Below are 11630 nucleotides of genomic sequence, written 5' to 3'. Positions count from 1 at the left end.
AGGGCGGGTGTTCTCCTGTTTGGACATGATAGTCAACCTCAACCCGGTATGGAAATGAAGTGGCAACTCCTCTGGTAGGTGGGAGTCACAAATTAGGAGCTAGCACTCTTTAGCTATGTTTGCCTAGAGCAGCTGAGAATAAATGGTATCTTGAGGATCAACATTGTCTTTTTCAAAGAGAACGAGGAACAGGCAGGGGATGAAGCAGTGGCTGTAACTGGAAATGGTGGGCACAACACTCAACAGACTCATGGTATCTTTCTATGCTGCCTCCAGCCTTTGAAAAGATTTTGCAGTAGATAAATGCTTTCTATGCACTGGAACTTGGTTCAGTAGTTAGATATTTTTAACACTTCTTCCAGCTTGAGATCTGAGAAAGAGATTTTTTTTTTTTTTAGCAGCCATCAAGGGTGCTTTTACCCACTTGTTGACTGTATCAGTCTGTCTGCCACATTCCAGTGTTTCTGTGAAGTGAATGAGTTAATATATCAACAAATAGAGCAAACACAAAAGGGTTTCTTTCTACTAACAAAAGATATACTTTTTGCTTAATTATTCACTTTTAAAAAATTGGATCCCTGCTTTTTGAAGAGATAACTAACCAACATGGGTCTGGGAAATGGCTCAGTGGGTAATGTGCCTGCTATGCTCTCGTGGGGCTCGAGTGTGGATCCCAAGCACCCATGTTAAGAGCTGGCTATGGCAGAATGCACTGAGTCTAGCATTGGTGACCGGGGCAGAGATGGGTGGATCAAAGGGCTCATTCAGCTTGTCTAGGGAAGATGGTTCACTCCAGGTCCAGTGAAACACTCTCATCGATCCCTCACTCAGCACACACTCACACACCACTTTCCACACACCAAGTCTAACCAAGATAGAGATGACTACCATCTTTTTAAAAATTAAGGAAAAACTCAACCTTGACCTCAAGGGGGGCATATTTACCTTTAGTGACCATGCTACCTCTTGCCTTCTTAAAATCTGTCTCTAGAGTCTAAACCGTTTCATCTCACATCTTTACTCAGGGCAATTAGTTGCCTTCTGAACTCCTTTTGGAGGTCATCTTGTCAGTTAGATTTTTTTTCCTCTGTGACAGTATATGGGTGTATGAGGTTAAGTAAGGAGTGAAGGAAGAAAGATTCACTTTAGATTTTGGTTTCAAAGATTTCAGTTCATGGTTGCTTGGCTCTGAAACTGCAGAGTTTACGCGTGATGAGGCAGACTGTCACAGCGGAAGGACAACGTTTCTCATCCCATGGGAGCCAGAAAGCAGAGCCTGATAGGAAGAGGCCAGAGCAAGACAAAGTACACCCTCTCTGACCTCTTTTGGAGAGCTAGGCCACACCTCCTAAGGTTTCTTGGCTAGCCCCTTCCCTCCCAAATAAGGTCACCAGCCGCAGGCTAGTCCTTCAGCACAGGAGTCTCTGAGGTACAGACTGTTTTATATTTAAACTGTGACAGTCACCAAATAGCTCTATGAAACAATTTCCCACACATCTCCTTGTTCTCTATGATTTCTGTGACATTTGTCATGCTGTCCACATTTTATATTTGAGACCCTTCCATGTTTGCTGCCTCTCTGACCAGCATGTGCTCACGACTCAGCCCTTTTTATATCTAGATCTGCTATTTCTAAGGACTTTAGGATATTTTTTTTCATTTACTTGACTAATTTGCATTTAGAGTTTACCAGACAAGGAACAGAACTCGAGATTAGCCACTGCAGACCTCTAACAATCTGTATCCTCCACTGCAGTAACCATCACCCTCGATAATCACAGTATAAACACTCCAACTCCTCTCATTGTCTACATGTCTCATTTGTCCTTTCAAGGATTCCCATTGCTTTTATGATAAAATCCCAACCACTTCCCTTAAATTAGTCAGTTATGCTGAAGATGACGTGAAGTGGATAGGCTAGTATTGAAACAGAGATGATAAGGAGGAAGGCACAGCCAATAGGGTCAGGCCAAAGGGACTATAGAAAAATGCAAGTCAAAACTGAGCTGACAATAGTGTATCAAGATGTATGTTCAGGAGTAAGGCTAGAGAGGCCTGACCTAAAGTGGGTAAAAATCTCCATCAGAGAGTAGGTGATAGGGTCTGTGGAGTGAAAGAGAAAGGTCAAAAAGTCAGCTGACCTGGAGAGTTGTCAGGTTTGAGATTTAGGTCACTGGTTTCCAGTCTTCCCTTTAACCAAGGGCCAACCTTTTACTGATCCCTGCTGGGTTTTTAAAGATATTTCTGTTACGCTGGCCTGGATTTTGCTGCTTGCAGGTTTGGGAAGGTTAGAGTTTTTTTAATGTTAGCAGACAGAACTAGGATGTGGGGAGAATGAAGTAGATACTGTCTGTCTCCGTCTAGATCAGGTCACCAATTTCTGGTTACAGAAAGAAGAGTCCTTGGCTCTTTCAAGTTTTCTCTCTGTGTTCTGACCTCTTAAAAGCCCTGCGTATTTTACATGGCTCCCAGGAGCCCTCATTCTTTGTAAGACACCATTGTGTGCAGCAAAGACCCACTTTCACTTTTCCAGAGAAGGATGACTGGGAGTCACCTAACTCAGTGCTGTCCCCCTTCTGTGGCCAATGCTCCCTGCTGGGAGCTTTGAATGTCTCTGTGGCTGAAGGAATGAGATGGAATGGCGTCAATGAATGTGACTCTGCAAACGCCTCACTTTCAAAGTTTATGACTTGAGATCACATTTCCCTGAGTTCTGCCAAGTCACACAGTGATTTGTGATAACCCATTCTGGTGGATGATTTAGAAGAGCCTAAACGATATTTCAACAAAGCTGCAGGAGAGTTAGGCCTGTAGAGATCCCATGGGGGCTCCATTCTGTATATTTGTATATTCCTCTCTTCTCTTTAGGGAAGTGGACCTGACTTTACCCGAGCTCTGTTCCTTTTGGATAGGCCCGGAGTACCCTCCTTTATCTTCTTTTGTACCATTGCTTCAGAACTCCCCCCAAAAATCACCGTGATGAAGAGAAGAAAACATTAGTTCCATACCTACATAGGGAATTAGAATAACAAAGGTACATAAACAAGTGCAAATGATTTTAGTTTATAGTAGAGGAAATTGAAAGCCTTAGAGGTTGGCTGACACTTTTGAGGCAAGCCAAGTGATGATATCAACATCATCCTATGTCTATTAAAGTTCCAGAGTTCCTAAGAAGGGTTGCTGAGGACTGGGGACATTTTCTTTGAAGAAGATGTCATGTGAGGTCTGGACCAAGGGTTCTGTGTGTCCCTGTGACTCTAGGTCATTGGAGGGAAGATTCCAGTTCACTATAATGAAAACACTTTCTGATGAAACGCATGCTTAACATGGCTCTACCACCCAGCGGTGACAGGGAGGTTGGATTATACAGTAACTGGGTCTCCCAGAGTCCTTACACCCTACAGTTCGGTTACATGTCACAGCTGTATTATTGCTCAGGCCTGAAAACATCTACATGCAACTGAACAAACAGTTCTAATGGAAATTGATTTTTTTTCTCCCCAAATCTCGTGTGTGGTTTTCATCATGATGAGATTACAGAATTATTCTTGTCATTGGTGTTGCCACGAGGCACTATAAAGTGTGTGAAGGATGCCGAGGGGTTTCAGATGTTGAGTTTAAAGTGTTTAGGGATAAGCCTAAAATTCTGTTAACTCTGAATATGGTTCCAAAATTGAGCTCCATTTTCTCCATTTCCTTCAGCTTCACCATCTAGAAGTTGAATGTCCCAATATGGTAGAACTAGCACATGTATGAACCTAATATGCCTATTCCACTTCTTTACCCAGAAGATGAAGTTTGCAGTGTTTAACACACAGTTTCTGTCCAGATCAAATGGCAGAATGCAGTCAAGGCATCTGTTGTACTGCTGGGCCCATGGTACTTATTAAGTGATGCTAGGGGTCACTATGACTTGTCCCACATCAGTCACTATGTTCACATTTCACACCGTGATTTCTGAGATTCATGGTGAACTATGACATTTTTTATATTTAAGGCAATGGTTCATGGACTCAGAGCTGACATGGACAAGGAATGCCTGATGAGTTCTCTCTCTCCAGAGCCTAGTGATCTCCCAAGTGTCCTACTTACCGAGGTAACACCCACCAAGACTTCCGACTGAGTGCCTGAGGACGTTATCATCAGCATAGCAGAAGGGGGCATATCCCTTTTCCTTCCTGAGACCCCATTCTCCTTGTCTGCAGTATAAGAAGGTTTAGAGTAAATGGTTCCGTAATCACCCCCCCCCCCTTTCATGTTTAACGGGCTCTGGAATAGCTCTAAATACAGATTAGGTATCCCATGCACCAATCTACACAGCAAGGCCACTTTGGAATAAGGCAAGTGTGGCAGCTAAAGGGTACAAAATTTAGGCAAGGTAATAGGTTAGGGCTTACTCAAATGTGAGCTAGGTACCCAAGAAAACAACTCAAGCCCCCTTTCTCACCCTACTCCTTCTTCATAGGGTGGGAGTGTACGTGGAAGAATTAAGCACTCAGTGTCCCCAGAGATTTATCTATTTTTAAACACCGGAATTGTGTACTATGATAGTTTTAATAAAAATTGGCTGGTACTTTGAATAGCTCCACTCAAAAAAGACATTCTTGAGAAAGGCTGCTATTCATTTGGTTATATATTTCTGGCTTCTGGGGGAAGTCAGTAGGGGTATTTGCTTGTACAAAATAGAAGTACCAAGAAAGGGAAGAGATGAAGTTACTGCCCCAGCCAATAGACATACCAAGGAACTAATTTCCAGTGATACGGCCATTATTTAAACAAGTGTCTCCCCTGAACAAACAAAGCAGACCAATGGAATTTTCACACTTAGTTCTTTGGTTTAATTGTCTATTTGTTTCAAAATGAAAGCTAATTAAAAGATTATTCTCATATGCTTTAATCACACTATGGCTAACTGTTGGAAAATTTGCAATTAATTGATGCAACAGTTGACATAAGAATGCATTTTTAAAAAATAACATCACTATTTGAGTACGCAGAGTGAAGCAATTAGTCCTTCATTAGCTCTGAGTTATTTCAAATACTTTGAAATAATATTGTGTTTAATGTTTAATCATCATGGAAATATATCTGGCAATGGTGCTAGCTCTAGCATCTTGAATTAAATATGGCCCATTGCAGGTCAATAGAACTCAGGGAGAAAGATGTCAGCCTTCTAACACCTGGCTGTGAGCAATTCCATCTTCAACCAAGTACCTGCAGGGTGAAAGTGTCTTAAAGTGTGTTCTTAAAGTGTCCATGGTGTCAATTGTAGTTCCAGGTATAATTGAATAGAGCCTACCAAGACAACCTAAGAATATAGGACCCTAATTAGAGTGGAGCTACAGAAGATGAGGAAAGGATTAGAATTTGGACTTAGTCTGGCCAGTTTTTTATCCATAGGAGATGCATTCTAAGGCCCCCAGTAGTTACCTAAATCCACGGATGTTGCTAAACCCAACATCACACACACACACACACACACACACACACACACACACACACACACACACACACCCCACATGTTCTGTGGAACTCTTTAGAGTTTTGTCTATGATTATCCCAAGAACTTTTGCCTTTTCACAATAAAAAGAAGCACTCTCCTGCTTCTCTTGAGTGTATATGAACTGTCAAACATCTCTACCCTTAAGGTTTGGTGCTATTAAGATAAGAGTTACCCGAACATATGCACTTTGGAAACTATTAAATGCATAGGGCTGGACAGAAGGGCAACGTATGCAAGATGATGGAGTGTGACTTCATCATACTGGGCACCTCCGAGTTTCTCCCTCCATTTTCTCTTCTCTTCTGGAGTGCTGGGGATAAAGCTCAAAGTGCCCTACCACTGAGTTCCAGTCCTAGCTTTCATGATGCTAATTAGAACAGCATGCAATATACAATTCAGACACTTTGCATGAAATTTTTCACTTGGTATTTTTAGATAATTATTGATTTTGATAACTGAAACTGTGGGAAGTAAAAGAAACAACATGGATGAGTGGAAGGAGGGGGCACTGTATTTAGACTCTGGGGATCAGCACTCCAGAGAGAGGGGTGCCATTGGTGCTGTAGGCAGGTGCATTGAAGTTGGATGGGATCAGGTTTCCCACAACAACAGAGTTGGAAAGAAAACCCTACCTGACAGTAAGACTTCAGAGGGATCAGACATCAAGAGGCTCATTGGCAGGCAATGGCCATGGCTTTAGTCCACAGCTGGAATCAAAGGAAGCTGCTCAAACCTGTGGCAACGTGCTCCTTCCCGGGAGCTTCCTTATGGTCATCAGACCCAAGTAACATCACAACTGTAGGTCACAATTCCCCTGGATTCATGGGAAACACATCAAAAGGCTGTAAGTTTCCATCCTCTGGAGAGATGCCCGTGGACAATAAACAAGCTTTCATATCTAGGCTTTGTACTGAGTTCTGTGTTCTTTTCTTATATACTTCTCATGGTAACTTTCTGAGATAGGCATGGTTGTAAGGCCCATTGGAAAGCTAAGGAAACTGAGGCATGGAGAGCATGATGGAAGCAGAGATTAGGACCAGACTTATGAGACAGTTTAAGGATGGTCTTTAAATTCCATTACCCACAGGAATCCGGATATCCTTCTATAGAGAGCTGGTGGGGAGCAAAGAGAGATTTGTATGTGGAGAATACAAAGAAACACATTAATGAGTGACATATAAAATCAGATCTATTGTCATGATTTCACTGTTGTCTTGTGGGGTCAATCAAATCACACAAGGCATTCTATCCTAGTATAGAGGAAAATATCACTTATAGAAAGTAGATCTATTCCCTTACACACACACACACACACACACACACACTCTTGGCAACTGGCTGAAGCAATGTTAGAACCTATGTATTTCTGACTCTGAATTCCCTTGTCTTGAGATGTGGGTGTGTTTGTGTGAGTGTGCTGTGTGTGCAAACAGAAAGCAGCAGCTCTCTTGGGGCACTGTGCCATATTGGAAGCTCCCACTGCCTTATCAATCAAGATAGAGACTTCAGGGAAACAAACATAGCTTTCACGAGCCTGGGATGATGTCTTCTTTTCTTACCAAAACCAACAAGGATTTTCAACTCAGAATCAAAAAATACTGAAGACCAGACTGGGTTAGTGGCAGTGATGCATATGCCAGACCACTTTCCTACAGATGTACTGGGAGGTCAGAGGTGAAGTTCTCAGGCAGTTAGGGTGGTATGGTGCTAGGAAATCTGGGAATGATAGGGCAATAGCATTTCTATAGCTTGCTCTTACAGTGAAGAACAAAGGGATGCCTCTTAGGTCTGTCTGTCTGTCTGTTTCTCACAACACAAGCCAAGGCACTATTCCTTTGACAAGCTCACCCTCTGCTATAACCCCAGAGTAGTCTATACTGTGGCTCCTCTCATAGGCAGTTTGGTGGGAGAAATGAACAGAGACTAACAGAGACATGACTCATTAGATTGGTGGCAACTACAGGTATCAGGACCCCAAGAAGATGTGGCTGAGGATGGAGTGAAGCTTCAGGTCTTATTCTTTTCACAGAGGAAGTGAGGGAAAAACAGTAGAATCTCAAGAGCTATCTTTGGTACTTTTCTATTGCTGTGATAAAACACTATGACCAAAACAATTTATGGAAAAAATAATTTATTTGGGGCTTAGAGTTACAAAGGCTGAGAGTTCATGACCATCATGGCAGGGAGCTTGACAGCAGGCTAGCAGGTGTGGTGTTGGACAGAGAGTTTACATCTTGATCCACAAGCATGCAAACAAGAGGGATACTAGCAATGGAATGAGTTTTTTGAAACCTCAAAACCAGCCCCAGTGACACACCTCCTCCAACAAGGCCACACCCTGAATCCTTCTCAAACAGTTCCATCTCCTGGGACCAAAGATTTAAATATATGAGCCTATGGGGGACATTCTAATTCAAACCACCACAGGATCCCTGTGAGCCAAGGTCTGGAGGACAGGAATGTGCTCTATAGATTGAAAGACTGAAAAGAAGTTTAGCATGACAGTGTAGAAAAACAGAGGACAACAGAGTGGAGCTCTTCAAACAGGATTGGGAAGATCTTGAAATTCTCTGTAGCCATTGGGGTCTCATTCCTTTCCTCTAGGCAGTCCTCAGGGAGTAAGCAGAGGTTCATAAGCAGGGGATGAGAAAATCATCATGGCTTTCAGGTGATAATTTGAACGTGTTTGTAGTGTGGCAAATGGTTAAAGGAAATGTGTGTGTGTGTGTGTGTGTGTGTGTGTGTGTGTGTGTGTGTGTGTGTGTGAGAGAGAGAGAGAGAGAGAGAGAGAGAGAGAGAGGGAGAGAGAGAGAGAGAGCAGCTTTTTCTATTGGAACTATGTACATTGGGGTGCACATAAACACATGCATTCATGTATATATTTGCTCATAGTCTCCCTCATTTCTTACAAAGAAGGGAACACACACACAGACACATATTAACATAAATGTAATAAATACTGATAGATAGATTAAGTTCCTGATGGAGTTGGGTTTATGTCTGGGATCAGTAAGTATATGGACTCTGTAGTGTGTTGAGTAACTCCAGACATAGCCCTGGGGTTCCCAGAGGCCACAATCAGGGGGAAACCAAATGGCTGAATTTTTCAATCTACAGTGGTCTCTAAAGGGAGCCTCCAATACCTCTAGAAATTCCAAGACTGGAGAAAGATGATCTGAAAAGCTGCCAAGGAAAAGGAGTGATGAACAACACACCCTCCTGGAAGAGCTCTAAAAACACCATTCTGCCTGGTGGGGTTTTGAGGTGGATGAGAATGGTCAGAAGATGGCTCCCGTGGATACTCATTAGCAGATTTTACAGGTGATTCCTAAAACACTGGCAAGGCACAAAGGAGTAAATTCTCTGGGCTCACAAAGTCTCCAGTTTCAGTCCTCAGAACATCTTAGAGAGTTCAAATCCCTGTGCCTGGAACCCAATACACACATGCCCTCACTGAGGCCCTAGCAGGAAATGCATTGCCTCTCACAAAAGTCTTCTAGAATCATCAGGTTGCTCTAGAGCAGCATTTCTCAACCTTTGGGTCACGACCCCTTTTGGGAGACTCAAACAACCCTTTTATAGAAGTCACCCAAGACCTTCAGAAAACACAGAGATTTACATTATGATTCATAAAAGCAGCAAAATTACACTTATAAAATAGCAATGAAAATAATTTTATGTCTGGGTTCACCACAACATGAGGAACTTTATTAAAGGTTCGCGGGATTAGGAAGGTTGAAAACCCCCACTCTAGACCTTTTTAACTGTTTCCTGCTCTGTCTTTAAGCTGAAATGTGCTATCTCTGTGTGTGTGTGTTTGTCTGGTGTCCCTGGGGGGGAGACGTGTGGATAATTGTTATGACTAGGCATCTACCTGTGAGCACTGTCTCTCCCTCAGCTGTCCTTTTTCACCTGAAATGGCTCTGTTGCAGCTCAGTCTCAGATGAGTTCTCTGGCAGCGATGATAAAGCACTCGGCTTAGAGAATCAAGTCAGTGGCTGATGCTCATGATGCTCAAGGTTTCTCCTGGGGATGCAGTGGCTTGTGCCTGGAATAGCTATGTAGCTGTGCGACCCCGGCAACAGGGATGGCTAGTGAGAAATTCCCAGAGGGAGGAAGAGGGTGGTTCCTCCTAGATATTTCCTATTGGGTGAGGGGCTAGCCTACTCACATCTTTAATTTCCTGTTGTAAAGAAGGGTTCAGTAGATAGGATACAAGTCTTACAGATGCTGTAAGGCAGGTGCACTGGGATCATCTGCTCTCCATCTTTTTCTGATCTTCTCTGTGTAACAGATGTTAACTACACAGATGCTATTACTGGTATCTTTTCTTGCTGCTTTCAAACTGGTTCAGTCAATGGGGGACTACAAGAAGATTTCACACAAGGGTCAGAGAATATATTTAAATCACTCATTTCATCAATGCTGGAAAAGTAGGGGAAATAAAGTCTCAGATTTCTTTGGATCCATAGTTAGTCTAATGCTGTAGGCTTATATTTTCCAAAACCTACTTTAATAAGTGCACTTAACGTTTTAACCTCCTTTGTAGTCTACCACCCACAAGAGGTAGGGGAAAGGAAAGGTTAATACAGGATGTGGACCTGTTTGGAAATAGTTCTTTAGGCAAAAGCCAATTTGTGCTGTCAGGATAGCAGCAGTTCAGGTCACACAAAGCAGCAGTGGTAGCTTGATCTACTCACAAACACCATTCATGAATCAGCAATGGCAGTTTGATCCAGAAGAGACTCTGCCAGACTGCCTGGAAGTGGCAAGAAACCACTGGAATACTACCAGAAGTTCTTTGGTGAGTTTCTCTCTATGAAGCCATGACAAACTGTGATAAGCAAGGAGTGGCAAGGCAAACCTATACTATGTAGTGTCATCACTGAAGACCAGTGTCAGAAAAGCCCAATGAGGACCAACGAAGAGTAGCAAGGTAATCTGATACAACACAGCATCATCCACTGTCTGTTGGGTTATATTTATATTCTTTCCAAACATCACATGTTCTCTCAAGTGTGTGCTCTAGCAAAACGTCACATTCCCTTTTTCTAGGCAATTTTCAGAGAAACACCACATGTCTGTTCTCAGCAAAACATCCTCCCAAGTGTCTGCTTCAGCAAAAACATCCTCTCCTAAGACAGTTTTTAGGAAAAAACATCACATGACACAACTGAATCTCCAAAGAAACCAGCTATTTCCACTTCATAACATGCTTAATCAGCCCACTTCATCATTTAGTGAAGGGTCATTGTCACACAGGTACTTTGTCAGACTAGCCTTGGTTGATTCTATGTTTCTGAAATAATCAGTATCGTCATAGTGTGGTCAGCATTCATCTCTCATAATCATCTCTTTCTTAGAATGCTTATTGGGTGGAAGATCGTTAACAGGCTCTTCTCTTCTGTCTCCTCCTAGCTTTTGGTAACTTCATTATTTCAGAAATGTTGGTATCAAAGGTCTGAGGCTCTACTGTTACCAAATCCTAGACTGCCCTATCTAATTAGTGAGCTTTGCCTGCACTCCCCCACACTGCATCTTCAAGATGAAGCTCTCTTTGAATCCCTCCCATCTTTTGGCACACTGCCTCTCTTGATTGGTACTCAGACTGCTTCAAGAAGGAACATGTTAATTCCTTAAATAGGATAACAGCTTTTTGAAATTCGAGTCTTAAAGAAAATGGGGATATGAATGGAAGATCTTAGAGGCAGGTCAGCTTGGAGTCGGGGTCTATACTTAGAACATAATCTACAGGATCTCATTTATGTTCCCGAACAGCTCCAGAGAAAGGCATGCTGCATCCAAGACCAGCCAGGCTTGTGGAGGACAACTGAAAACATTATTCTTATGTTCCTTCCTGTGGTCAGAGAAAGGACACTATCAGTCAGCTCACATCAAGGTCTCAAAATTGCCCACAGTCCCGTAGTTTTTCTTGTCAAAGACCTACCCTAAAGTCTAACCAGGAAGCTGGACTGGAGGGTGAACAGAGGTCTATAAAACAATGGAGGATGTGTCTGAGTGTCTAGCAAGAGAAGGGATGACTCTGGCAAGACTTGTTAAGAGCTAAGTTGTGTTAAGCAGTCAAGTCATGAAAAAGCATGCATGACGATTAATCTTGGTTACATTT

The 11630-nt window shown here is 42.6% G+C and overlaps 1 long non-coding RNA gene across 1 annotated transcript; it reads right to left on the bottom strand.

Annotated features, from left to right (window-relative positions):
• Positions 1-401: 401 nt before the first annotated feature.
• Gm39235 lies at positions 402-6300 on the bottom strand. The gene is made up of 3 exons (XR_879137.1): positions 6136-6300; positions 4093-4199; positions 402-464 (listed from the first exon to the last, which is right to left on the bottom strand). It is a non-coding gene; the product is annotated as a predicted gene, 39235 (long non-coding RNA).
• Between the last annotated feature and the right edge of the window lie 5330 nt (positions 6301-11630).

Source organism: Mus musculus, chromosome 8, assembly GCF_000001635.26.
Source record: "Mus musculus strain C57BL/6J chromosome 8, GRCm38.p6 C57BL/6J".
Taxonomy (NCBI): Eukaryota; Metazoa; Chordata; class Mammalia; order Rodentia; family Muridae; genus Mus; species Mus musculus.
Note: the sequence above shows the minus strand (reverse complement) of the source record. Positions and strands in the feature narration are given on the sequence as shown.